The following is a 6,022-nucleotide window of genomic DNA, read 5'->3' as shown; positions in this document are numbered from 1 at the left end:
AAATACCACAAATCGACCAAATCTGGAAACAGGCCCGAAGAGAGTTGTTTCGATCTGTTACTACTTGTTCTGCAGGGGACGCATATGAGGAAAAGTAAGAAGTTTAGAGGAGAGAATGAATAAGAAACGCAGTGATTCGAAGCTTGCAACAGCAATATACTGTAAATTTGGGGAGAGATGGAGAAGGAGAGGACTTACAGTGAGTTTGATTCCCTGAAGAAAGAAACTTTCGGCTCAATTTGCTGCTGAGTTTGAGAGAGAGAGAGAGAGAGGCGGTGAGAAAGAAAATATTAGTAGGCTTTGAAGATGTCGGAGACGCAAAGACAGATCTCTCGAGCAAGGAGAAGATAGTTTTTGCAAAGGAGGCTGGGAAGAGTCAAGAGAGAATGGATACGCTAAGCAACCCTATGTGAGGTCAATGTAATTGTTAGAAAAGGATGAGGATAGAATCAGAAATTTGGTAAATTTCATTAAACATGCACTGTTCACTCCGTGTTTTTCACAGAAGTAGCTTCAAAAGTTGGCTCTTGGTTGCTTCTCACTTTCAGTTTTTGGGAGAAGCTATTTGGACCAAAAGCAGCTTCTAGAGAATTTACCAAACACCATATCATAAACCCAAAAGCAGCCCCAAAATCAATCCCAAACTAAGCCTTAAAATCCCTTAGGACCTGCCCACGCATTCGATTTTTCCGACGACCTCTGTTCTTTCTGAAACCTTTCTCCATCCACGAAAGATGAATAGCATTTCCTTCCTCAAATGAGTATCGTCGGATCTTGTATCTCACTTGCAGCGATTCGTGCATAGCTCGACCTCCATGGCCATCAAAGGCGTTGATTTCAAGTGGTCAGTACCCTTCTTCTTGCTCCGCCTAGGTTTACTGTGCCAAGTTTCTGATTTTGAATTGTGATATTTTTTGCTTTGCAAGGTACGATGGATTCTTCTTGTCGATGAATTATAAAAATTTAGTTTTGGTTTCTTCAATTTCTTCTTGAAGATGATTGAAAAGTTGCAATTTTACTATTGTACTTTATTGCTTTACAATTGGGATTGATTTGGCTCTGTAGTTCTTTAATGATTAGGGCTCAGTAATTCTCTATTCCTTTTCATGTGCTTATTGTATTCCTTATTATGGCAAAGTTTGAAATTTTTTTGGAATAAAATTAGGTTATTTTCTTCAAAGTATTTGTGTCTTGTTCTAGATACTGAGAAAGTTGGAAATATTTACGACTGAACTTGTTGATTGTTCTTCAGTGGGACTCTTGCATCTTCTATTTTTGGTGGTTCTTTCCTTGTCCAACTTATGATGTGTTCCTGTATTCAATGTTGGCAATTGTGGTTTTTATGTTATAATAAATTTGGTACAGTTTTGAATAGTTTTTATCATAAAACAATCTGCTATCTGGCAATTGTATCTGTTTTGTATATATCTTACTACCCGACTTGATGACACTGAGGAAATTAAAGCAAGACTTACTACCTGCCCTAATGACACTGAGGAAAAAGTAAATTGGCATCTTACATTTTACTCCCATGTTCTTTATACAAGTTATCTGAGACTGTTCCCTAAACTAGACTCCATTTTGTCTCAAGTGCTGAATGATAAAGAAAAGAAGAGAAAAGTAGGTAAGCCTCTTCTAGATCTAAGTACTTTATAAGTTTTCCCTAAACTAGATGATTAATATTCTAGAGGGATGGTGTTAAACCATGCTATGAGGTATTATATCTGGAGATGAGTTATTCTCATATATCAATGCAACCTTTTTTTCTCTGTCTCTCTTGAAGGAGATTGATGATTGGTTTCTGGTGACTATTTTTGAAGAGAACCAGAATCTAGTATCACTCAAATTTGAAAACTTACTTTAATTTGGCTATTTGTTTTGTTTCAGGAGTAGCTTAAGTCAGTCATCTTCCATCCAGGTAAATTTTGGCTATACTGTGCAATTTTCCATGGTTTTCGATGTCCAGATTATATTCAACTTTTGGATCAATAGTTTTTGTATCTCCCACTACACCAATAACTTCAACACACAACACTTTTTGCACAACGAAAAAAAAAATTGTTGTGTGATGAGGGAAAGTGAATCACACAACAGGTTTAAAAAACTTACGTTGTCTAAGACTATTAAAATTCAGAAGTTTTTAGCTACAAGGTCATTGTACAACACTTATAAGAATAGTTTGTTGTGTGAATGAAAAAAAATGAGCGGCTGATTTTCCGTCTACTGGATTCAAATTTAGCTCTAAATGTGTGCTACATTGTACAACAGAATAGTTATATCTGTTGTATGAGTGTAGCTTACAAAATACCATACAACAGTTTTTGTTTTAATGTTGTATGCTCTAGGAAGATATATTGGGAGGTTGGATCTGACTCCAATTGCCGCTCATTTCCCACCCAAACTGAAATTTTGATTGCATATAGCGGGAGCTTCCCCGCCTTGCTGCCTCAGCTCAAATTTAATGTGTGTAGAATCAAACGACAGAACTTCACTCATGTGTTGTTTGATTCATGAATACAAAATAAAAAGATCAGACTGCCCAGCCTTTGACAACTTAATTAAGTTAAGGCTAGCAACTTTGTTTCCCACTTCATTTATTTCCAGTACTTCAAAACACAATGAAAACGCAATTTCTTCATCAGTCTTCTTTTCTCCCCGAAACATAAGCACCTTCTTCTTCATCAACAACCAACCTTCGTCCGACTCAAAAGCAAATCCCTTATCCAATCGAAGCGCTCAATGGATTTCACCTTCTCTCCAAGGAAACCTGCATCCCTCAGATCCCCAATTGTCAACTCCTCAACTGATTCACCACTCCCTCGTACTCCAATATTGAAACCCTAACTCGCTCTCTCCAACTCATTCGCGAGCCCCTCGTACACCACTGCACTCCAACACAATTCCCACTTTGTGGCCTTAGCCTATCCTTTTTAGACTGCGCCCTTATGTTCATCTCTCTCAGATCTCAACTCCATCCCCTAATTTTTCCCCAGTGGTTATTTCTCTCCCAATTCAGAATAATGGCAAAGCAATCTGAAGCCAGAAATCAGAGAATCTGGGCCAGGGCACCTTATCCAGATTGCCTTCCTTGTCAACCAGTATCTCTCCGATAACAGGCTAGATGGAAGCCTGCTTCGTTTTCCAAACTAAAGCCTCCTTGCTCTTCTCCTAGTCTTCTATTCGAGAGGTACCCACTTCTTTTTTCCCAATCAATTTAGACTAAAATCTTTAAAAAATATATATATATATATATATATAAATTCTAATTCAAGGTTTTTAATTTTGGGTATTTAATTTGTTTTAGGTGTCAAAGAGCTTGCTGAGTTTGTCTGAGATTCTGATCAAGTACATAGCATTGAAGGAGTAGAAAGTGTTGGACCATGAGAAGGTTCAGGTGGAGCAAGAGAAGACCAGGGTTTAGAAGTTGTTGAATGGTTTGCAGAACTCGATAAACATTTACAATGCCAGTGGAAACCCCCAACTCTCCAAAGTTTCGGATGCGGCACCGAAACAGATGCACATGCTCCTCAGTCTGGCCTATCTAATGGGTCTTCTACAGGTACAATCCTAACCCCATTTGTTTGTATTTGAGAAAATGTGATTGAATTGAGAATATAGATGATGTTGATTTGGGCATCCGAGAGCTAAAAAGTACCAATAGAACTTGTAGATGCTTCATTTATGCATAAAGAACCTATTTGAACCCATTCATAATCAAATAACAGAATTTTACAAATCCATAAGTTACTATCTGTCACTTGGTGACTTGCCTGAGAACTTGAATTTCCATATTACTGGATAGCTGTTGTATTAGGCCGGGAAATATGAAAGTAACATTTCTTGAAGTTTAGTTGTGTTTAGTCTCAACAAATTTCATGAGGCAAATAAGTTTTAAGTGAAATTTCACTGCATTCATTTGTTTTTGTGCCTTGTTTTCATCAATTTTTTTGTTGTTACCAAATAATTTGGAAAAGGGCAATAATTTCCTAAACAAGAAGAGGAAAAAAGCCTGGTAACATGAAACCATAAATGTAGTACTTGGTAGGGATGACAGTGAATATCAACGTATGAACCATGAATTGGTGAATCCAAAATTGTTCTTGCAATGAGTCACATGAATATAAGAAAATAGAGGGATTGGTTATTGGTTAGTGAGACTTCCTGTACAACATATGTATAAATGGTGATTATTGTAATAGCTCAAAATTTAGTCTTGACTTAATCAACCCCGTTGTGAATCTGTTATCTCAATGTTTAAAGCAAATTAGCTAGTATACTAGTTCCATGCTTCCTGTCAACTTGGAAAGACAAACTCCAAGACGGGTGTCTTGCACAACATGAACTTAAAATGGCTTTAAAGAAAAGACTCTGGAATTATTGCTGCTACAATAGTCAAGTTTCTGTTTTCAGATTACATGGTCTTTCTTTTTTTACCTTTATTTTTTTTTCGATGAAATAGACTTGCCGAATTGGCATGCATTGGATTCCTCCTCTAGTTTTTGTTTATACCATTTTCATTTTGCAGTTTAGATATGTTCATTAGATGATTACATATAATAAAAATGAGACATATTGAAAATGTTTTGTTGGGCCCTGAGGAAGGCAAGGTCAGGATGGTGTTGAAGGTGGAACCTCTTCCAAATGGATCTGGCCATTTCTTTAACCTCAGTAATCCTCTTTCCTTGAGATCTTTGTTGTGAACATTACAAATTTACAATAGCACCTCATTTTTATTGAACTTATGTAACATAATAATGTATGTAATGCACTGGCATAATAATGTATGTAATGCACTGGCAAAAGTTTGATGTCACTTCATCATTCTGTTTTATCAACTATACATTCTATTTTCGATATGAACTTATGATTATTTGGCATTTATTCAAGGTGTTCAAAACAAGTTTCTTGCTGAACTATATACATTCAAGGGTTTTTTTAATGTCATTATTTTTCAATTTCGTGCAGCCCTTGGGTAGAGCTTGAGAAACTCTTAGATGACTCGAGTATTCGCCATGAACTTGAGAGGACATGGAAGGTCAATGACAGAAAATGAGACTGATAGCATATTTTAATGGTGCATGTTGGCCTCAGGTTCTTCCCCTCCTGCAATTGTGCTTGTTGGCCACAGGAAATAGCATTTTTTTTCCAGCAATTTAGTGAGGGTGGGAAATATGAGAAAGGATGGGAATAGCAGCATTCTTAACTATTTGTAAACTGTTATGCTTGTTACGACCGGACATTAAATGAGTTATTCAATTACAGGGTGAGGATATTACTGTGGCAGCTGTAAGGGAAGTTAAAGAAGAAACAGGAGTAAGTTATCAATTTCCATGTATCTATATTATATTTACTCCTTGTAGTTTATGATACCAATATGAATGGTGTGATGAATTCCACTGGTTTGCACCGCTTCAGATTGACGCCAAGTTTTCAGAGGTATTAGCATTCAGGTACAAGTTTCCAAAGTCTTGAATTCATGCATTTTTTTTTTTTACATAATGTTATTTTAAATCAACTCAATTATAGATGGCAAAACTAAATCATGTGTGCCAAACAAGTCATGAAACATGATCTGGATGCAAATTATACTGGTATCCTTAATTGTTGACCGATATCTTTGATTGATTCAGGGATGTGACTGAAAGGTGCTTCATCTTAAACATTTTCCTAAACCCTAGTCACGTGATTATAGGATTAACTTTAGCAATACCATCATGATGTAACCTGCTTTTGTCATTTGGGTGAATTATATCTGCATCCACCAAGTGTTCTCCAACCATAAAACAATGTCAAAATCCGAGTTTTTCAATACACCATCCATAACCTTACCCTTATGAAAACTTGTTCTTTGTTCTCCTATGCCAACACCAGTACCAGTGGGCAAAGGCCAGCACTTGGGTGCTGGTCATATCTTGTTGATGCTTAGATGTTGACCTTCAATTATGAAATTTTCACTGTAGAATTATAGAAAGGAAACAATTCAATATTTGCTAGGCAAACACTACTAGAATTATAGCCCCAG

General features: G+C 36.6%; 1 long non-coding RNA gene across 1 annotated transcript; it reads left to right on the top strand.

The window, feature by feature from the left end:
* Positions 1-3,439: 3,439 nt before the first annotated feature.
* LOC121050376 lies at positions 3,440-5,001 on the top strand. Its single transcript, XR_005802789.1, has 3 exons — positions 3,440-3,559; positions 4,603-4,668; positions 4,966-5,001. It is a non-coding gene; the product is annotated as an uncharacterized LOC121050376 (long non-coding RNA).
* The last annotated feature ends 1,021 nt before the right edge of the window (positions 5,002-6,022 follow it).

The sequence above is a fragment of the Rosa chinensis genome, chromosome 7, assembly GCF_002994745.2.
Source record: "Rosa chinensis cultivar Old Blush chromosome 7, RchiOBHm-V2, whole genome shotgun sequence".
NCBI classification, from domain to species: domain Eukaryota; kingdom Viridiplantae; phylum Streptophyta; class Magnoliopsida; order Rosales; family Rosaceae; genus Rosa; species Rosa chinensis.
The sequence above is the reverse complement of the archived record's forward strand: the minus strand, read 5'-3'. Positions and strand labels throughout refer to the sequence as shown.